This window comes from Phodopus roborovskii, unplaced genomic scaffold, assembly GCF_943737965.1.
Source record: "Phodopus roborovskii unplaced genomic scaffold, PHOROB, whole genome shotgun sequence".
Lineage (NCBI taxonomy): Eukaryota > Metazoa > Chordata > Mammalia > Rodentia > Cricetidae > Phodopus > Phodopus roborovskii.
This window is the reverse complement of record NW_026126588.1, coordinates 4,302,272-4,325,585: the sequence shown is the minus strand read 5'-3', so window position 1 is coordinate 4,325,585 and position 23,314 is coordinate 4,302,272. Positions and strand designations below refer to the sequence as shown.

Genomic DNA, 23,314 nt, shown 5'->3' with positions numbered 1-23,314 from the left:
CACATGCATGCATTCACTAGTGCATGGATACCTGTACGTCTACACATACTCATACAGTGAACTTGCATGTACTCAAACACACTGTGCATGCATTCAAAGGAAAGAAAAAAAGGAGTCAGAGGAATAGTCAAACTCTGAACAGTTATGTCAGGTCAGGGATCTGTGAGGCTAAACCTGTCCCAAAGTTCTTTATCCCCACACACACTATGCCCAGGAAACTTCCTGACTCTTCTCTCTCAGGCACAGAGAAAGCCAGGGGTTGTTAGCAACAAGTACAAAGGGCACGTAGTATGGTAGTCAAAATGCGGGTGTGATGAACTGGCTGGCTCTAACTGGACTAGAAGCAAATCAAAAGAAAGACACGACCATTCTCCACTGCAACTAACAAGGCAATGAAAACACTGGGTGATCGAGTGGTTGAGTCTGGAGGCTTGTTTAGACCCAGCCTACCCTTGTACTAATCTGCTTCCCTAGACCTCAAAAACAACCACCAGAACTTTATTGGGAGGAATGTACCGCTTGTGAGAACTAGTGCATCTCACTGGGACACGGAGGGGTCACACTCCATGCCAAAGAGGAGTGTGGCAAAGTCTGAAGCCTTCTAATGTTCTAGATTCCTGTTGGGATGAAAGAGCCTGCAGACTTAAAGGAAACATTGGGAGGAGCTTCACAGAGTCAGGGAGCTGGGTTCAATGCATAAGCTGGGGGCTGGGGATATGAGCACTGGCCTTTGAATCCCCAGAAACCATACAAAAGCCAGTTAGGCATTAAAGCCACCTGTAATCTTAGCACTTGGCAGGCAGAGACAGGGGATTCCCAGGGCAAGCAGGCTAGCTAGGCTAGAAGAAAATTGGCTCCAGGTTCAACCAGAGATCCTGTCCCAATAAATAAAGAGATCAATGGAGAAAGGCCAGATATCATCTTCGGGCCCCCACGGGCATATGCCCATACGTGTGTCCATGCATATACAAGCATGCGTGAACACAGACATGTCTCAATGGCTTACATGCTTCCTTCCCAAAGTTTTATGGAGGTCCCCTGTCTCTAACACACATTCTTGCTGTCCTCTCACTGCGATCCCTATTTTAGATGGAGGCATAAATGACAGGAAAAGCCAGAAGAGATGAAGGGAAAGGTAGAGAGATGAAGGGCAGGTGAACCCAGCCAAGAGTAGACACAGGAAAGGGCCAAAATAAGAACAAGAGTAAGCCCAGGGCCGAGGAAGCCAGACACATGGGCTGGTGGGGTGACTCTGCCTTGTACTTTGTAGCACAAGATCTCCCCATTCAGAGTCCTTCTGCACCACTCAGCCAGACAAGCCATCCTGAGAAACTGGATGCTGTAGTTTCCCTGTGGCCCCTAAAGTCCCCTTAGTCATCCTCAACATCCCTTCTCAAAATCATCTCCTGTTTTCTCCTTAGATGTTTCTAAAGGGTCCTCTGTCTTCTCAGACACCCAAGCTTTGGTCCTCATAGAGCTGTATCCAGAGGACTACACAAAATTGAAAGATGGAGATGGCTTGGGAGATGGCTCAGTGGTTAAAAAAAAAAAAAAAAAAAAACCACTGGCTGCTCCTCCAGAAGTCCTGGGTTCAATTCCCAGCATCCACATGGTGTCTCACAACCATTGATAACACCAGTTCCTAGCGATCAGACATTCCCTTCTGGCCTCCATAGTGCCAGGTACTCAGATGGTATACAAACATTTATGCAAACAAGACACATACATTCATAAAGCAAAAATAAAGTATCTTTATTTAAAAAACTAAGATGTAGAGCAATACAGGAAGACACTCATGTTTCTGGCCTTCTTGTCTGTACACATATACAGACCCTAGAAATGTTGTTAAATGGTTTTCTAAGTTGCTTCCACGCTATAATGATAAAACACTCTGACCAGAAGCAATTTCAGGGCAGGAAGGGTTGTAGGTTTTTTTGTTTTTGTTTTTGTTCTTGCAGCTTACACTTCCAGTTAACAGTCCATTATGGAAGAATGTCAGAGCAGACACTCAAGTGGAGAAAGTCTACCTACTGCCTGACTCTCTGTATTGTTCAGTTAACTTAATGAAAATAGGCCAGACTCACCTAGGGATGCCTAGGGATGGTGCCACCCATAGTGGACCAAGCCTCCTAGGGTCTATTATCAATCTAGACAGTCTCTTATAATCATGGCCATAGGCCAATCTCGGAAATTCTTTAACTGAGATTCCTGCTTCCCAGGTGACTATGCTCTGTCAACTTAACAATAAAACCTAATCTAAGCAAATAACCATAAAGAATATTCTAGAACAATAAAGAAAATTAACATATTATGTTAAATTTATATTTAACTTATACTGTTACTCATTATATTTACTTAGAACTTGTAATTTATGTATTACTATTTATCAAGAATTGTAAGTTTAAAAAGGACTCTCAGTTATTAGAAATAGCAATTTAATATATTTAATATTATTTCCATGGTAGTATATTATTTTAATGGATAAATAATAGTAGGTAAGATTGTTTTATCAACATTTCTTGGGAAACTTATGTTGAATATTCAGCTGTAGCAACTGACAGAAAGTCCACATGATCAAATTTCAGCCACATTTCTGAATCTATGAAATGTTTACAATGAAAAGTTGAATTAAGAATAATCTTACAAGCAAAACTTGGGTATATCAAGCCACCTCAGAGCCCTCACAGACTACTGGACCTCCATGGTCTGGGCCTTGCTTCCCCCAATGTCCTCTCCTGCCACCCCCCTCCCCTCCAGTGCTTCTAGAACCCGGCACAGGCATTGTGCTAGGGAAGTCGGTAATAATGTACATCCAGAAAGAAATGTAAGTTTGCTTTGTATTAGGACTGCAAAAAGAAAACCAAGGTCTATGAGTACCCTGGGATCTCAGTCTGTGTGACTTCTGCCTAATTCAGTTCTGTCTGAAGCTGTGGCTCATTCTCTCACCCTCTTTGGGTCTCCACGGAAGGATGCCTTCTTCAAAAGGCACATTCCAGGCTGAGACGTTAGCTCAATGGGAGAGGACCTGTCTTGCACACCCCTGAGTGTGATCCCAGCACTACAAGTTCGCAACCATTCCCATTCCCTTACAGATCAGTTTAAAACAATATCCTGGTCCATTCCTTCTACTTTTTGCTGTTTGTTGTTGTTGTTTACATCAAGCTCTCCTTACAACTTGATGCTACACTGCATACTTCGCTAATGTCTCCCTTGCTGACTCCCAGTATCAACCACCCCACATCTTAGGTAGAATGCCAAGCGAATGAATAATTGAATTACTCTCTGTAAATTCAGTTGGCTTTTTATCACACCCAACTAGGCATCATCATTAGTTACCTGTCCATGCATCTATATCCTCAATCACACTTAGTTATGGTAAATTACTCTTGATTTACTAAGTCGGCCTGAGGACAATTCCAGGCACCATAGACACCGTTCCCTCTTTGGAAAGTGTGGTAAGAGAGGCTGTGTTGTAATCCTGGCTCTTCACTCGGTGTTTATAGGCCTGTGGCCAAGCGGCCCAGCCCTTGGAACTTCTATTCCCTTACTGGCTCATCATTGCTGACCTTACCTTGCAAGGTGATCACATTAAGTAAGGTCAGCTATGTGAATGTTTTATAGTTCATAAACTGTCACATACTGTGAAAATGTGGCCTATTATGTTACCTCTGAGAAAGACCCGGAGAAACACAAATATTTCAGGTGCCACTAAAAACATGAACTGAGCTCACAATAGTATGTTATAAAACATGGCAGTAGAATGTACCAGAAGGATGGGAACTTTCCTTACCTGTGGCTAAAGAGCAGTTGAGACTTAGCTCCCATGATTTGTGGCCTGCCTTTTAAGTTTCATTGAGTTTTACTCCAGTTTATTATTCGGAGCTGAATGCTTGCGTGTGGCCAGAGGCTACAGTACTGGACCCCAACGGAGGCAGCCTTCACCTACCACTCACGGGAAATTCCCTCCAGCCCTGACTGTGAGGAATCAATGCTGCAAGCCTCGGGAAGTCTGCTGGTTCAAGTCCTATGATTTTTTTTAGAGCCAAAGGAATGTGTGGACTGTTGGAAGAGATAGGGAGCAGAGGACGGCTGGCCAGGCTGATTTGGAATCTACCTGTTTGACCTGGAGACTAGATATTTAACCCCTTTGAGCTCTAGAGTAGGGATAATATCTTTCAGGCATAATCTGAGGATTCAAGGAGACAGACTAAAGGACAGGATGTGTCTCACAGGTTGCCTGGCGCAGCTCTGAACCTTCATTCCTCACCTCTCCACAGCCTTCTATTATTCAAAGGTCAAGGCACGATAATTTGTGTTTCTAGCCGCAGACCATGCTGCCACAGGGGCTTCCTGGTCACACGTGGGGCATCATTCCAGCTGCTGAAAGCCTAGTCTGCCTGCCTGGCTCACACTCAGCAGCCCTCCCTCTGCTCAGCCTCCTGAATACCCTGACCTTACCCAACACTGCTCTAAAGACCTCTGAAGCTTCAAAGCCTCCACTCTAGATTCAATAGTGTTGCTTTGGGGTGGCTTGTGTGGTGTTTCCATGGGATTGGCTGGGATGCTCATTCCAGGGCCCTATGCCAGTGCGTCAGCTGCCACAGAAGCAGTCTAATGACCCAGAGAGGGCCTATGCCAGTGCGTCAGCTGCGACCATCCTTCAGTCATCTCAGTGCAGGTGCCTGGCTGGGAATGAAGACTCCACAGAGACTTCGAGTCTCAACCTCTCTACACTGTGCTGCTGCTGTTGCTGCTGCTTACTCCTCCTCCTCCCCTCCCTCCTCCTCCCCTCCCTCCCCTCCCTCCTTCCTTCTCTCCTCCCCCTCCTCCCTCCTCTTCCCCTCCCTCCCCCTCCCTCCCCCTCCCTCCTTCCTCCCTCTTTCTCTCCTCCCTCCTTCCTTCTCTCCTCCCCCTCTCTTTCCTCCCCCTCTCCTCCCTTCCCCTCCCCTCCCTCCTTCTCTCTCCCTCCCCCTCCCTCCTTCCTCCTTTCCTCCCCCTCCCCTCCCTCCCCTCCCTCCTGCTCTCCTCCCTCCTCCTCCTCTTCTCCCTCCTCCTTCTCCCTTTCTCCTTCTCCTCCCCTCCTCTCTCTGTGCAGATGTACAGGTGTGCTTAGGTATGTATGGAAGTCTAATGACAACCTCAGGAGTCATCCTCAGGAATGTCTTCCACCCCCTTTGAGATAGTCTCTCTCTAGCCTGGAGCTCAGCATGAGGCTAGACCTGGCTGAGGACCATCACATCCCTGCTTCTCCAGTGACAAGATCACAAGCACCAATGTGCCTAGCTTTTTAAAACAAACAAACAAACAAACAAACAAAAGAACAACTGGATACTGCAGACAGAGCTCAGGTCTTCATACCAAGGAGCATTCATTCACATACCTACTATGCTGTTCAAATCTGTGACCCTCAGGACCTGTGAATATTGTTCTCTTCGGCGGTTAGCCCCATAGTAAAAAAAAAAAAAAAAAAAAAGCAAAGCCTTGATACAATATCTCATAGAATCCAGACCCCATGGTCGTCTGCTCATCATGAAAACTGACCGAAATGCCCTTGCCCTTGTCAGCCACTTTCTTCCAAGTGTTACCTGTAAAGGAGGAAGCAAAGTTGGCCACTCCTAAAATTATCTGTAGTAGAACTGGCCATGGGAGGGGGGGGGGAAGATCAGCCAGGAAGGACAGACTTTCTACTTTTTTGTTAACTTCGTTGTGCAGAATGCTACCCTACAAATCAACGTTTTACCAAAAATACAAAGTGCTACTCAGAGAGGAAGTGCCATGGGCATTTTGGGAGATTTTTGTGTTGATATTTGTTACTATTTTAATTGGCCTTGCTTGCTTGCTTTTTTGATTACTGCTTCCCTTGTTTCTTAGGCTAACATGCCCCCTTCTGGGAATCCCACATTCCTAAGGGTCGTATGGAGCATATACCCAAGGTCACTTGACATGAGCCTGTGATATATATATATATATATATATATATATATATATATATATCACATCTCTGAAGCAAGCAGATCTGCCACGATACCATTTAAATTTGTGCAATTAATCTTAACATTGCTGAGCTCAGTGTGGTCACTTATGAATTGGGTTTAATGATCCCTAAGGTTTCCTTTTGTGACATTTCAGAAAGAAGTCAAGATTTATAAAGAGCTTGTTCTACAGCAAGCGCCAGAGACCCATTTGAGATCATTTCATGTATTCCTTCAGGGGAAAAATATCTTGAGAGCTGCCGTCTCATTACCCTTATGAGGAAACTGAGGCCCACAGACATGAGTACCATAGCTGGGGATGACAGAAGTGTACAATCAGCTCAGGTATGCCTAGGGGATGCTGACTCTCCGTTCTGCAGTATTTCCCATTTCTTGCCTTCCAAATCTTCAGAATCTCATGCTTTGGTCTGTAATCTGCCACAGTTATAAGGGAGGGTACAGACTGCATTCCTTTCTACTATCATCAGCTGCTTAGAGTGGCAAGAAACAATAGCCTCTTTCTCCCTGGGCTTGCCAGAAAAGGTGGCTCTTTGGACCCTGCTGAGTCTCTGAGTGACAGCAGGCCAGCCTTGCCAATTTTATTGCCTCTGGGTGCCCTGGGCATTTCTAGAGGAATCCTGCCACCCAGCTCGTCCCTGTAGAACTTGAAAGCTGTTAAGGGGTGTACACCGCTATCTTCCTCTTAATAAGATCCTTCAACTATCTGACACATAGAAGGACGTTTAGAATGAGTCCTTTAACAAAAGTTGGGACCCATTACCGACGTGCCTCTTGCCCTTGTGTTTTGATGAAGGGATGTCTGGCTGCATGTGGGTGTTTCCTGCTTCAGCTCTCTCTTCCCTGCTCATCTGTTACTGGTGCTAGAGGAGTAATTACCAAATGTTTACTAAGCCCCATGCAGTGCTGATTCGGATCATTGAGAATTGACTTTCACAGGGATTCTACTTCAAGTATCAGTTGTCTCTCCTCTAGGACTTTAGGCTGGCTCCTCTGACTGGCTTTGACCAACTCTGACAATCCTAAGGCTACCATACTGTGTGGAAGTCTAGGGCAGCCAGGCAGGAGGAGGAGAAGAAGGGGAGGGGGAAAAGAAGAGGAAGAGGAGAAGGAGAGGAGGAGGAGAAGGAAGAGAAAGAGCTAGCCCCATCCCATGATAGGAGGCTGCTTGGACTCCCAGTCCAGCTTCTGCTGGATGCAGCCAAGTGAAGAACAACAGCTTGACCCCCTGTGGGGCAGAGCCATCCTACTGAACCCTGTTAAGGCCTAACTACATTCCTGACCCACAGACCTGAATTGTGAAAAGCACATGGCTACTGTCTGAGGTTGCTAAGCCATGCTGCAATTTCTTCGTTAGCACTAGACAGCCAAAATGATGTAAGAGAGACGGAGTGTTATAGTCACAGGACAGACTACCTTCTTCATTGCAGAGCAACCAGGGTCAAGGTAGTTAGACCATCCTCACAGGGAGTGGCTTGCCAGCTTGTGGGAGGAGTTGGATGATTGAAAGGATGAGAAGGGAGTGGAGAGGGGGGACTCTACAAGATGTAACTTATCTATAGGCCTCATAGGATATGTCCTAAACAGTGACAAGATTTAGCAACTCTTGATTGCCATCACCTAATTGCCTTAGCTCCAGGGAGATGGTCTGAATTTGGTCCAAAGTGATCTTCTGTAAGACTATGTACTTTAAAGTCCTGCTTTTCTTTTACAAATCCTATGAATTCTGTAGTGCATTCTGTAATTTATCTATACTTAAACATAAAAATGAAGTTGCTTACCTATTAAATAATTAAACTTTCCTCATTCTAGTCTCTTTAAGACGACAAATGCTCCACAGAGTGGCATCACAGTGAGAACTGGGATCCTGTCTAGCCCTCCCCAGACTCCCTGCACTCAAGGCAGGAGTCTGCATCCCCCTACCCCTGCAGCCAAAGGCTTGGTATTTTTCTTTTAAGGATGTAGGCATACAACTTCAGCAGCCATAACTGGCTTCTGTTGTTCCCCCTTCCTGATTCAGTCCCATCCTGAATCCATCCCTAGATTCATAAGGAGCCCACCAAGACCTCCTGCCTATTCAGATGGGATCTAATAGCAATCCAGAGTGTTTGGAAAGCAATCTGGGGGGTTGTTCTTCATCTTTTTTAACCTTAAGCAGAAAATTGGCATTCTTACCTGTAGCCTGTGTTGACACTTAGATGTGAAATCGGGGAAACTATTTATTATTGTTTGTCATTTAAAAATGATTATTCTATGGGCAATGTGAAATGAAGGAGATAGTTTGCAGTTAGCATCCCAGGGAGGGCTCTTTCTATACCTAAATCCGTCTGCTGTCCCCACTTTGCAAGTAGGGACTGCCTGGTGCCAGACTTGGATGTCTTCCAACACAAATTAAATTAGTAAGATGCCTCCTGGGGTGGGGTGGGGTGCTAGAGAGTAAAAATGGTGAGGATTTTAAAGGGTTCATCACCTCAGCAGGAGGTCAAGAATCTGCCCCCAAAACAATAGCTTTCCCAACAGATGGTTCCTACCCAATGCCCACCCAAAGGTCACAAAGGCTGATAGTTACTATGTTACTATGAGCTATGTAACTGACTATGCACTCCAGTCCCTAGCTCCCTGATTCCCTACATGTAGTCCCAGTTAAGGGCCTCGGCCGTTCCCCGGTAATAAATGTTCCCTCCCAGGCTTCAGTCCTACCTGGAAATAGAGCCATATTTCATTTAAAGCCATGGAGCCCTAACAAGACACTGTGGAAACCAAGGTAAATGGGCCAACCAATTTGTATTGAAAACGAGATTCAGCAGCTGGAGGGATAGCCCAATCAGTGAAGAGCTTCCTTCCAATTATGAAGTCCTGAGTTTGCTCCCCAGAACCAACTTTTTTTTTTTTTTTTTAAATCTGGGTCTGGTGGAACCTATTTGCAATCTCAGAGCTGGGGAAGATTAAATAAATGGATACCTGGGGCCCCAACAGTCAGCCAACCTAACCTACCTGGCAAATCCCAGGCCAGTGAAAGCTCCTGTCTATAAAACATGAAGATGGACAGTGCTTAAGGAATGGCACCCAAGGTTCTCTGGCCTCCATACATAGAGACACACAAATGGAGCTAGAATAAGAATAGGGAGGATGTGCTTCCTATGCGCCCAGCTTCGTTTTGAGGTGATGTTTTAGGGTTAGAGGGGTCATGGTAAAATGCCCATGAAGGGGAGGGGAGCCCAGAGAGACACCTCAGTGGTTAAGAGCACTGATTGCTCTTGCAGAGGAACTAGATTTGGATCCCAGCACCCACTTGGTGGCTCACAACCATCTATAACTCCAGTTTCAGGGTATCCAGTGGCTTCTTCTGACCTCCTTGGGCACATAAAAGACACAGACATATATGGAGACAAAACATACATACATATAGATCAATCTGAAAGCAGTGTCCATGCATCATTCATTTTAAAGTGTTTGGCTTTATTTCATGTAAATGTCGCCACATCTAAAATAAAAGAATCTGGTTGGAAAGAGCCAAGGCTTCTAGAATCCTATTCCAGCAGATGCACTGGGTTTTAGCTACTTTATTTGCTAGTGGGATTTTCAAGAAACGCCACAGTTCTTTCTTTCTAGGGCTGTTCTAATTCCTAGCAGGGCAAGGTCTTCAGATGACCCCTGGACAGAGAGAAAGGAAGGAAGGAAGGATGGAAGGAAGGGAGGGAGGGAGGGAGGAAGGAAGAGAGGGAAAGAAGAAAGGAAAGAAGGGAAAAAAAGGAAAAGAAAAAGCAAGGAAAGGAGGGGGAGAGAGGGAGAAGGGAGGGAAGAGAGGAGGGAATGGAGGAAAGGAGGGAGGGAAGGGAGGGAGGAAAGGGAGGGAGGGAAAGGAGGGAGGGAAGGGAGGGAGGGAAGGGAGGGAGGAAAGGAGGGAGGGAAGAGAGGGAGGAAAGGGAGGGAGGGAAAGGAGGGAGGGAAGGGAGGGAGGGAAGGGAGGGAGGAAAGGAGGGAGGGAAGGGAGGGAGGAAAGGGAGGGAGGGAAAGGAGGGAGGGAGAGAAGGAAACCACCAAGCCACTCAGTAGGCTGGAATTTGCAAGTGCATAAGCTTCTCTTGGAACCTTCCTCTATAAACTCCAACATATCACACAATGCTCAGGAGACGGAGCTCATGGAGATGACTAAGCCTCAGTCCAAACCAGGAGCCCTTCTATTTGAAACCAACAACTTCGCTTCCTTCTCAGCCATGAGCTAGCTAGCTGCAGGAAGTCCCTCTGTCAGGAAACGTGGAGCCTCCCTTAGTATGTGATTTCTGTCTCTGATGGCCCTTGCCAGATCAAAATGAAGAGAAGAGAGACGTGGAGTGTGAGAACCCTACGAATCTTAAGAGAGCAGGAAAGGGACGCCTTTGCTTCACCAAGTTGATTTGATGCTTACAAAATGATCTGCCGGGCCAAGAATATTTTTACTTTGTGTCTATAGAAATATTCTTCATTTTTTTTTTTTTTTTTATAGAAAACACATCGCTGGTCTCTAAAAGCAAATGTGGTTTTGATTGAAGCAGACTCGAATTTCTATCTGAAGCTCGTTTGCTAACAATAGAACTGGCTTTCCCATTTGCCAAGATCAATGTTGACCTGTTTTCACCTAAATTTTATAGATGTCAAAAAAAAAAGAAAGAAAGAAACAGTTCACTGCTCTGTAGCTCACCCTGGCCTCTTTCAGCCACACTTGGCTTTCTTTTTTTTTTTTTTTTTTTTTTTTTGAAGCTCTTTTAAATTCCCCTTGTCACAAAAACTAACAATAAGGTCAAGTATTTCAGTAAGAAATATTGAATTATTATCCAGCATTGTCAACCAGCCAAGAACCTACGAAAGCTAACCACGAACTATAGAAGCGAGAGGCTTAACCTCGGGCCTCTGAGTCCTGCCTCCATTGTGAAGGGAGGAGTTTTGGCACTGGGGGGGGGGTTATGGAGGAAGGCGGGCTGGCAGATGGGTGGAAAGGGAACTGGACAGCTTGCAATCACGTCCAGGCTCCTGTCCCTCAGGAGTGTCTTGTTGCATTCGCTTGCTGCTACAAAGAGCCAACTTTGATTTTTCTTGGAGAGTGCTCCGGGCACCCTAACATCTAAGCCATGCCAACAGTATGAGTCTACTGAGCTCTCCTGATCCCCTGACCATATCCCTGTCCATCAAGGCTAATTTCTGTGACAACATAAACTTTGCTGCAGAGCCAATAATCTCAAACCCGATGGAACTTGATGTGGCCGGGAAGAATGACAAGCTGGCAAGATGTCAGGGCTGGGAATAGAATGAGTTTCGCCAGCCAATGGTTTGGGAGGGGTATGGGTGGGCTTATGGGTATGTGCATGTGTTTTGTTTGTTCTGATAACCTAATGAGGATTCCTGCGTTAATCAATGAATTGGCTCCCATAGGAGGAAAAATAAGCACAAGTCTCCAAATGAGCCTTGGGTAAAGCCAACACAGGCCCGCCCCATCTGTCCATCCCTCTAGCCAATGGTGGCTAACGAGGTAGATCCTCTCTTATCCCAAGGGATCTGAACAGGGTGCTTGGGCAAGAAGGAGTGAAGGCTGGTTTTTGGCTGGACAGGGAGAGATAGCGGGCAAGGATGAGGCAATTCCAGGATGAGAGATGAAAAGTGCCACAAAAAAAAAAAAAAAAAAAAAAAAAAAAGAATCCCTTAGATGCTTCCTACAGGGGCTTTGGAAATGAGGCCTAAATAGCTCCCAGTAACTTCCCTTGAAATGCAAATGCTCTCATTGGTCAAGAGTGAGAGTCAGGACTAGTCTGTCTATATGAATGGGAGACCCACAGCAGCTGTAGCTGGAACGGACTCGGAGGGGTCTGTGTGGAGTCCTGGAGGGCATGGTGGACATCTGAAAAAGAGGTTGGAACCCTGGGTAGAGCAGAAGTCATAGGCATGCCCTCTCAAGGTGGTGTGGCTCAGTGTGTGCACAACCATTCAGAGTACAGACTTAACCCAACCATTTCTGCCTATTACTGAATGCCGGCCTTTTGTGCCAAACCTATCCCTTATTGTCCCATCAAGGCTTCAAATCACCTGGCAGTAGGCGTTGGGTAAGCAACTGCACAAAACATGCAATGGATGTAATGAAAACTGATTGGTTGCTGCTGCCTATACCCACTGTTGTAAAGCATTAAAAATCTCACATTTCTTTTTGACATGTACCTTGGTTTTACATTATTAAATTCTAAACCGTTACCTCTGAAGCTCCACAACCCATTCTAAGGGCTGTTTTGGCACCGCTCATCCTGGGGACCTGTACATCTCAAGCCAGCTCTCACTGTATATGATTCCCCAAATCATGGCTTCTACTCCACAGACATTCGTGCTCACCTCTCTGCCTTCATTCACTCCAACCCCTTTGAGAACCTGCCCTGCTTATCTGCAGAGCGAGGTACCCCTGTCACTCCCCACCTCTTCTTCTAAAGAGCCACGACACTCTGCCAGGCAGTGCACCTCGACTCCTAGGTACTGTGCTAGAGGGAGGGGACAGGGTGGGTGACAGCTCAGCTCCTGGCCCAAGATGGTATAGAATGACTCATCCAGATGAGCTCAAATGCGACGTTAGGGTGTGTCTCAGTTATTTTCATATCCATCCTTTCTAGTAAGTGTTCGATCCATATTTGAACTTACTGAAATAAAAATGCAACTGTTCGCTGAAATCAGACTAGGTCAGGGAATTGAAAGAGTTGCTTCTTCTTTTCTCAAGCTGGGATAATGTAGAGCTGGGTTCCTCTTTGCATCCCTCCTCCTTCTTCTCTGTAAGGCAGAAGCACTTGAACTGGATAGCCTTTGGCACGACCACAGTGTGCCTTTTGTAGAAGGGGCGCGGGGGGGGGGGATCCTATGCTTAATTACATTGGCGACATTAATTAACTCTTGTGTGGATGTGTGAGGTCTCATTGCCCTGTTAGCTTGCTGTTCCTCTCCTGCTTCTTAAATTGTGGGGACATCGGCTATGGGTCATGGAAACAGAAAAGGAGAGAAAAGGGAAGGGAAGGGAAGGGAAGGGAAGGGAAGGGAAGGAAAGGAAAGGAAAGGAAAGAGAAGGGAAATGAAAGGAAAGGAAAGAAAAAGGTAAGAGGTACAAGTGAAATGCTCTTTATCATCAGGGACAGTGTGGCCCCGCCCTAGCAACCAGCATGTGAAATAATAGAAGAATCATCACTGAACAGTCAGTGAACCTACACTGAGCATGGAAGACAAGGGACCTGGCCTGGAAGAGCTCTCCAGTCCTCTCCAGGGAAACCAGCCCGAAAGGCCTCACCAGTGGACAGGACAGCTTCGTCCTGCAATGCGTGGCTTCAGCCCTCTCCTCCTGATCGTCAGACCTGGCAGGCTGACTTCATCTTGCTTTTTAGAGAGTGATGTGCCATCTTTAATACAATTAGCTGAAGTGTGATTTAGAATCAGTGGGTTGCGAAGTACATGTAAAAGTTTTGGGGATCGGTCTGACTCCATTTGTAACAAGTGGACATTAAGTCCATGAAAGCTAAAGAAGCCACTAAGTGCTGACTGAACATAGAACGCAAAGGGTACTTCTGTTGCAAGGTGAGAGAGTCAGGGGTCCGCGGAAGAGACGTCTTAGCCCTGGTCTCCAGTCCTGCGCCCAACAGGGTGATCTTGTAGAAATGATTTCACCTCGTCGGGATTTCATTTCCTCTTTCCCTACAAAATGACCATTTCCCCAGTGCCATGAGAAACAATGGGCCCCATTCTCTTGGTGAGCCCCATAATTTCTCCATTTTAAAAGGCAGTTCAAGTCCGTAGGTAAATGCTGTACGGTCCTCAACAGACCATCTGGCAGGCAATTTATTTATTGTCCATGCTTAAGAAGAGGGTCAAGAGAGGAGAAGTGGCTTGGTCAAGGCCATGCGTCAAGTTAGTAGGGGTTAAAGACCTGGAATCCACGTCTTTCTGTGGCCTCTTGTGGCCTCCCTTCCACTCGCTCCCTAATGCAGAGTTGGCTGCAAGACTCTTGTGACAGGAAGCAGAAAATGGCCGAGGTCTCTTCTGTGTGAAGCACCAAATCACAGGGGCACGTGGTGGGAATGAAAGTTTCCTGTGACTCAGTAGAAATGTCAAGTACCTTACAAATACTCAGTGCCGTAGGAAATGAGAAAAAGGAAATCAAATCAGCCACAGACAGGATCAAAACTACAAGAGTTCTCTCTACAGATGGCAAATGTTTTTACCTTTCCACCCATTTCTTCATGTGCATGTGTGCGTGCGCGAGCGTGCAAGGCGTGCAAGCGCGTCTGTCTGTTTGTATGTATGTATGTATGTGGGTGCTTGTGGGTGTAGTGAGGATGGATGGATGTCTTCAGCTACTCTCCACTTTACTGAGGCTTCTCTGGAAACCCAGAGTCTATCGCTTTGGCCAGTGTATCTAACCAGATTACCACACCTGTCTCCTGAGCACTGGGATTACAGGTAGCTGCCACACCAACCCAGCTTTTATGTGGGTTCTTTTAAATCTGAACTCTGGTCTTGACATTTGCATAGCAAGCATTCTAACCATTGAGCAGTCTCTCTGGCCCCTATACCTAACTTTTTAAACTTTGGTTTTGGTCATCTTAATTGGCTTAGAATAAATAAAAAAGTGACAAAAACATCTCAGCTGGACTAAGGCGAGTAGGCCTGCTCCTTGGTAGCTTTCTCATGAAGGCAGTCATCCTACATACTATTCTAGAGCTAGGAGCTGAAGGCAGATTTGCTGAAACCGAGAGAGAGAGAGAGAGAGAGAGAGAGAGAGAGAGAGAGAGAGAGAGAGAGAGAGAGACAGAGAGAGAGAGTTAGTTTAGGAGGGAGAGAGGTTATTTTGATGATCTGGGCTTCCCATGAACAGAATCTCAATTCTATGTGATAAAGACATCGGAGGGTTTCCAGGAACATGTTTAAGATGTGCACAGAGAAGACCAGTGTGAATTAGGGCAGGTGGCACTATGGCCTCAGCTCTAGCCTCCCCCAGAACCAGGGAATCTGGTGCAACCTAGTCTACTCAGGGTTCCACGCCTGCCTGCAGCAGCTTCGCTCAGCTCTAGGTCCTCTAGGTCAGCGACTCTCCCTCCTCTGCGTGGCCTGGGGGACTCAGAACGGGGTGCCAGGTGCTCGCTCCTTCATCAGGAGACCCCACAGACAGTCCTAGCAAAAGGAGAATTGGAACTGACAGGGATTTCTTGGCTGTGGAATTTCTCTTTCCTGTTAAATGAGTCCACCAACTGCCAAATTAAGTTTAATAATACTCTCCTCCCTCTTCGGTAGCGGTGTTTACATGAAACCAAATGGTACCTTGGAGGAGACCATAGATGCCTGGGGTCAAGTTAGGGCCACCATCTCTGTTCTGAATGTGTGGATGTGCTTTACATTTACGACTGATGGATGTTCCTTAGGCAAGACGCCTGTTGCCAAAGTCATTTTTATGTTTGATAGGCAAAAAAAAACAAAACAAAAAAAAAAAAAAAACAAAAATACTTCAGAGGGTTTGAATTAGAGATTTAGCTCAGTGCCTAACAAGCATGAAGTTTTGGGGCTCTGTCCCAGGAACACAAATACAGGGGGAAACTATCACTTTCTATCACTTTCAGGCGTTTTAAATGTTAAAATTGTATTTAAAAATCATCCGACTTGTGGCTCTGGCTGCATTGTGATTCAAACTAATTGAAAGTTTTTCGTGTGCTTTTTAAAATAATCATCTTAATTATCGTGAGTAATAATAGGTACCATCTATTTTATACCTATTACATACATGCCAGACACCTTGCAAGGCATTTTCATATCTCGTTAACTCGCTTACTTCTCATAGCCTCCATTATATAGATGAGAAAGGAGATTGTGTGCAAATCCATGGCTTAGGAGGGCTGTCTTTGCAATCAGGCAGATCTAGGCTTGAGACTTAATAGCCCTGTAACCTGGGACAAGTCTGAACCCCAGCTTCCTATCTGCGAAATGGGAACAGAAACACTGCTAACCTCTCCCTGGGCTGCTGGGAAAACTGAGATAAGGGAAGAGAATCATTGCAAACAGTACCAGGTGTGCAGAGCGTTCTGCGGCTGCTACCAAATCTAACTCACCCCAGAGAGAAATCAAAACGATGGCTTCCAATGCCATCCTGAGCAAGGGGCTCCTTGGGCCACCATCTCTTTCATCCCCTGGTGTGATCTGAACTCCCTGGACTCAAGGTCAGTGAGAGATTGAAGAAAACAGAAAGCTCTCAGGGTGAAGCAAAAAGAAAACACAGCAAAGAGTCGTCTTGGAAGTGGCTGTTGTGATGAGTCTCCCACTGGCCCTGGGCACCAAGTCCCAAGAAGGCTAGAAAGCTCTACATAGACCCCCCACCCCCACCCCGCCACCACAGGGCACCTCTGTCTCCTGGAAATAACATCAAACAGCCTGCCTCTTCAGAGAACACAAGAAACTCCATACTATCTCCGACAGGTCGTTGGTAAAGAAGGCCTGTTGCAAATTGGTCGATTCTAAAACAAAATAGTATGTGACAGATTGATGGGCTCTGACAGGGGAAGAAGGAGTAAAAAAGATGGAACAAAGATGCCATTTTTAAAGATTGGCTTGCAGTCAGGACTTCACTATTTTCTATGGCAAAGGAGCCAGGGAAAAGTTCCTCCTACTGATGACTATTTTTCTACAGTCACTCAAAGTCAAAGGGCCCAGGGCTTAAGGCTGTCCCTCTGAAGGAACCTGGAGCCTGGCCCCTGGATAATTCAGAGCAGGGCTACATGGCAAAGGCAAGAGACTCCAAGGTCCCATTAAGCAGCCGAGCAAGGGATGGGTGGGGGTGGGGGGGGCACACTATGTTTTCAGTTCAGATTTCTGTGATCTTTCTGCCAAACAGGGGTTTGCAAAGCAAAAGCTTCCAGAGAATCCTCATACTTTCTGGCTTATTCTCGTGGTGTTCCTCTTGACAGGAATCAGCTGTTTGCCTTCTCACTCATTGTCACTGGGGAGCAGTTAGCATCTGGTCTGGCTATTATTAAAAACAAGAACATCCCGCTCTGTCGGGAGAACAGTATCCCCTGTAATAAAAAGACAGATCATTTGCATTCAGGACCAGGGATGTGGTCCTTCAGGGTCTGCTCTCCATCTCCACCAATGCTTTCTTCCTAACGTCCATGGGTCTCTGTCTCCTGAAACCCGGGGAGGCTGGACTTATGTTTTCCTTCCTGGGGAGGTGAGAGCCTCTGGTCCTGAGCTCCACTGTGATAAATCTGAAAAATTTTTTTTTAACAACTGCGGAAATGAAAAAGTAAACAAGACTGGATCTGCATCGGTATTTAAGCCCCAGCCTTTTGTTGTTGTTTTTGTCTTTTTCTGGTTTTGAGCACTGGGCTAGAAGCCTGGAGGAACCATATAATATAAAAACCTTGAGAGGTTTTATTAGCCAATAAAAAGCCTTAGTTCCTATTAACCACTTAACTCCTTGCTCTGAATCAGCACTTGCTTCCTCCTTAAGGCTCCTCTGCCTGCCATGGCCCTGAACAGTAAGTTGATCCCCCAACCTCTGCACAGCCTGAGTTCATACTCTGTTCTGGAAGGTTCCACCAAGGATTATCTTCCATGGTACTCTCAGCGTTTGTCCTCGGCCAGTGTTCCAAGGACAAGTTGACCACACACACACACACACACACACACACACACACACACACACACACATGTCCTCTTCCCACTGATCCTCCACCCAATTTCCTCAGCACCTGCCAAAGGGGCAAAGTCGTCATGACTTTCACGATCTTTAAATAGGAAATATCGGAGGAAAATTTAGGCCAGAGGTGTGACCAGTAGAAGCCACAAACCTCTCATTTGGAGCGGGAAGAATGAAGAGAAATGAGAGGTAGAAAGAGAAGCTGGCCGGTTAGATTTTGCTGGCTTTAAATGTGCACACTTCCATCAGTCTATCATGCCATAGGTTCTTCTTGAAGAGCTCTGGTGCCCTTACCTAACGCTCCATCTCTAACTGTGCTAACCCTGCTCTCTGCCCTTCTCTTTCTCCACACTCAGGCTAACTCTAGCACTCCCAGTGGCCTGGACATTTCCTAAGAGAGTCACGTGAGAACTGCTTGCATTTTTGTTCTGGTCCTAACTCAAGTTGCATTCCTTTGTTCCTTTGTCTTCCGGTAGAATTCTTTGCTGGATGCTGTGTTTGTTTGCTTTTGTTTTGCGAGACTGGCAGGTGGAGTGTTTCACTTCCTAGTGGCTCAAGAGTGGGGCCCACACAGCCATGAAGAGGTGAGTGGTGGTGGCGGCTCAGTGGATGAAGTCCCTGACTCAGAATCAGGAAGACTGACTTGAGTTTGCACACCCAGAACCCACAGGAAAGCTCGGCTGGTGTGGTGGGCTGCCTGTCATTCCAGCACTTTTTGAAGGTAGAGACAGAGAAGGTGAAGGAGATTCCTGAGACAAGCTGGCTAGCCAGGGCAGCTGTCTCAGTGAGCTCTGGATTCAAATGAGCGACCCTGCCTCAATGAGAACAGTGCAGAGCGATTCAAGATGGCTCCCTGTGTCAACCTTGGACGCCCACGTGCATGCACGCACTCCCCACATATGTGTAAGAATACACACTCACACCCGCACACCATGCCCACACACCGAGATGAAGGGGAAAAGTGTGTAACATTTGCAATGCTAAAAAAAAAATACATAAAATGAGTTAAAACAGACAAAAACACAGCACTAAGTGGCCAGACGCCTCTGTGACAAGATAAGGAAATGGAGTCTTAGTGAAGGCTAAGCAGGCTTCCAGGATTGCATCTTCCAGCTCCCTGACCAGCTGAGCTTCTCTGGGTTGAATCATAAGAAGCTTTTGAAGAAAACGCTTCCTAACAATTAGTAATGAGCTCTCCTTCCATGTCAAGCTCAACACACCTCAACAACCCCAGGAGCATCCTGTGCAGTCCCTTGTCCATGTGAAGAAGGGTCAGAAACTGTTTCTCCTAAGCCCCTGAGAAACTACAGTAACAACAAACACCCTAGCAAATCTGCCATCCCCAGGAGAGGAGCATTTCAATGCCTTTGATGGTTTGCCACCCCCTCCCTTCCTCCCTACAGGTATGTTTGCATGGACACACCCCCTCCGCCACCACCCCCATGCCAGCATCACCCACCACATCCATCTCCTCCTCCATCGAATATCACCTTCTACATCGTCACCTAGTCTAAGTTTTGAGGAGCACCTTTTAAAGCTCCCATTCTCAAGGTCTCCAGATTGAATAGCTACTGCCCAGAAGCCGCTCGGAAGCCTCAGCGAGGCTGATCAGGGTGCATAGGAAGGGTGGAGAGGATGGAAGAGTCTGCTGGGTTTTTTTTTTTTTTTTTTTTTTTTTTTTTGCTCAGAAGCCAGAATTTAAATGGCACTTCCAACCTGGCCCTTCTTAAACAACTCCAAGAGCACGGAGAACGCTGGGAAAGGAAGAGGAGAGCCATGGGGGTGGGGTGGGGGAGCACACATTGCAGTGTGCATAGATGAGCACCCCAGATTACAAGAGCAGTAGACTCATCCTTCAGCACTGACCCTAGGAGCACATGTGTGAGAATTCACGGCCCTGCGTGGATGAGCTGGCGGTAGCCCTGAAATCACAGGAGTCAGCAAAATAGCCCTCCACCTTCCCTGAAAAACAGTAAGTCAGGCTGCAATGTTGTTGTCCTATGTCACCCACTTTTTCAGTGTTCCCAATACACTGTTTTCTAGAAAGGTCTCTAAACTGCTTTTCACAGAGCTGGGACAGAGGCCACAACGCCTTGCCTCTAACCTGATGGCGCCTTAACGCAGAGGTATTAGTCCATTTTCACAGTGGTTCTTGGCTATATCCTTATCGTCTATCGTCCATTCTCAAAAGGAATGGGGGGAGGGCGGGATGAGCCTGCATGGCTGTGAGACCTGTGCTCTCTGTGACCAAGGGCTCTCCGGCATTCTTCCTTGCCTTCCAGACTGTTTTCAAGTCTCATAAATACAAACATGTGGTTCTTCAACCACATCTGTAGATAATAATTCAGGGGGCTTCCTGTTTACATGGCAATACCCATTTCCCAGCCAAATAAACTCTGTAACAGAGAGCTAAGGTGTTTATTGGGCCAGTCTCGGCTGGGATTGAGTTAACAGGAAGCTCCCACTCTCACAGAAATGTCTCATGATTAAATATTTGGGACACAAGAGGTCAGAACTGACTTTCCTCTTCTGCCTGCTCTTGCAGTGAGCAAGCAGAGCAGCCAAGGGAAACACTGGCCTCACGGCAGACTTCTTCACACCAGCCTCCACACCAGCCTCCACACCCCCAAGAGGTGGCAGAGAGGAGAAGATAAGCACTTAAGCCAGGGGGATTCTCCTACTCCATGCAGTCCCCGAGGTCCATCAGCTGAAGGGATGGATAAAGGCTCACATGCATGATAAGAAGCCCACCAGTCATCTACTGGTGACCTTGGCTCAGTGGGCAGCATCCTCTCCCACCGGCTCTGTTATACCCTCATACCAGTTCCACAGAAGACTTAGCCCAGCCTCCAGCCTCCAACCCATGTTGCCCATTTGGTAATGCCTTAGAGAGGTATTTTTGGTGGTCAGGGTTGAGAGCTACTCCTGGCATCCGGTAGGTAGAGGTTGGGGCTATTGATAAATAACCCACAAGACCCCCCGCCCCCATAACAGAGAACTGTCTGGCCTGTAATACCAAAGTCAAGGTCTAGACAGTTAGCAAGAAACTCACAGTTGAAACGTGAAGTGACTGGATTGGTGGAGGGGACAAGAGAGACCACCGCTGTGCCCACTCCCCTGTGCCTTTAGAGCCACAGAAATGCTTAATTTAAATAAGCGTATATTCATTTGGAAAGCGCACTACGAACTAATTCTCTGGCCAAAGCTCAGCCATGTTCTTCTAGGGTGACTCCTTGGTTTAGAAATAATGTGCTTCCAAGAAAGAGAAGCCTCTACCCTGTTGGGGCCAAAAAACCCCATGTGGCTAGTGACCCAGTGTGTCTGCACCCGGGGTCTCCCGACCCATACATCAGAACCATGGTAAGTCAAAACAGCCGGACCACTAGGCAAGTCACTACTCATCCTCATGGAAAGGGAAGGACTTACCGAAAATAAACACCGACACAAAAAACCAAACCAAACAAAATCCTCAAAATAGAGCTAAGTTCCTTAGCAGAACACCTCTGAGGCTGACATCCGAGGCCCATTTTAGTGACCACTGGACTTTGGTTTTTATTTCCGAAGACCCAAAAAGAGATATGGGAAGGAAAATGGACCAATCCCTCCATCTGGGCTGCCTGGGATCTGGCTACAGCTGGGAGGAGGGTGGTCGATTGTGGGGGTCCAATTCCTGCTCTCAGAGGTGATCAGTCTCTGGACTGATCCAGAGCTGGATTCAGGGGCTGGGCCCCAGAAAGTGCACCCTTCCTTCAGACTCCGGTGCTAAAGACATATTGATGGCTAAGGTTTCTGCCTGCTCCTCCGGATGCAGGGCAAACAAGAGCATGGTTCCCACTGTGATGCCCTCCTCTCACAGGAATATTGCATCTCTGCTTTTAGCTAGCTCTGGCACATCCTGGGAGGTGCAGTCAGGAGTAGATGTCAGACACGAACAAGAAAAGACCCAGGATACACACATAACAAAACAGAAAACAAAAAAAAAGCCTTTTATTGAAAATTAAATTCAAACTTCAAATTAATATTACAATCATTAGAGGAAAATGCCAAATAATTCAATTTACAGTTGCAACATACAATACAAATAGTCCCTTTGAAGTTCTGAGTAAACTTATCCACAATCATGACCTGTGGTACAAAGCAGAATTTGTACAATACGTGCATGGAAAGCAAACCTTGGGCAATAGCAATCAGAAAAATAAGAAATAAAAACAAAAGCTGTATTTACACAAAATGCTACAATTTTGTTGTTGTTCCACAGAAATCTAAGAATGGTAGGCATATCGAAAGACATGGAATTTTATTTAGAACACCTAAGAAGTTACTGTAAGTTACGGTTTTGGCTGGTATATTTGAAGTATTGCATTACAAAGCAAACAATTATTTGTAAACATGAAGGAAACAGACAACTAAGAAAGTTCTCACATAGGAAAAAAAATCTTTGTTTTAGATGCATTATCTTTAAAAAAAACAACAAATTAAAAGTTTAGAGATTCGTCTTTTATTGTTTGTTTTTCTTTCCAGTACTGTGGCTATGATTACTTCTGCTAAGGCTGACTATCTCTAGGTTGCTTAGTGCCTTTCCTTGGAGACAAAAGAACCCCAACATAGCTCCTCCTTCTCAACCTACAACAGACAGTCTTTTTAATGGTGTGGAGATGTTTCTCTGTTCATTTCCCAAGGGTCTCTGGGTAAAGGAAGACACAGTTAGAGAGCCAACCGGTTGCTAACCGGTTGCTAACCGGTGATGTGTCTCTGCTTCTGACTGGAGACCATTCCCTAACCTAAAACTAAAACCATGCTACCTGTTCTGAACTCTGGCCTAAGTTCAGATTTGGAGGACAACTGAAGAGTATGTTTCTAAAACTGCCTCTGTTGGTCATACTGTAAATCCCAGGGATGTCTGTGCTCCTTTGAGAACTGTAGGTGGTTGGTTGGTACATGTAGATGGTTCCAGAAGTAACCACAAATGGGACATTTAAGAGACAAGGGAAGAGGAAGGGGATTTTAAATCCTAGTCCAAAAAACCAGAAGAAAGAATGTGGCCTAAGTAATGGGAATCACCCAGTGAGGTGGCCAAAAGGTGGAGAGAAATACTTGAATTTTTCTCAAAGGGGGGGGGGGACGACGGAGGGAAGTGTTTCAGGATTGCTGCCTGCAGCCACTATGAGAACATCTAGGCACTAACACATCCCCTCTAGTCCCTTAATATGTGTACTGTAAACTTTTAAGAAGCCCTTTAATATTAAAAAAAATAATGTACAAATAGAATATTTAAGAAATTAAACAGGGTGCAGCTGGCACCCATGGGACATTGTCATGTCAATTAATAAAAACTGAAAAGTGTGTCCAGACACTGGCTTTTGTAAGTGCTACTGAAATAGGTACCAGACAAACACATGGACAGCGGTGTGCTTCAAGTTACCACACCCAACAGTAAATAGCGTCAGTTCCGCCTTCCAGCTTCAGAAATACAAAGTGGCGTGTCTATCTGAACATACTTGGTATACAACCTTTAGAAGGCAAAGCGTTTTGTTTTGGTGGGGGTTTTCTTCCCCCCTCAATTTGTGTCAGAAGGAGTTAGGATGAATTCTAACAAAAATCCAGACTGGAGGCACACGCAGGTTCACCTGCCCCCTAGAGTGTC

The 23,314-nt window shown here is 46.1% G+C and overlaps 1 protein-coding gene across 3 annotated transcripts in view; it reads right to left on the bottom strand.

Annotated features, from left to right (window-relative positions):
* Positions 1 to 23,314, bottom strand: part of Runx2 (RUNX family transcription factor 2) — a 306,421-nt gene that overhangs the window by 80,675 nt on the left and 202,432 nt on the right. The window lies entirely within an intron of this gene.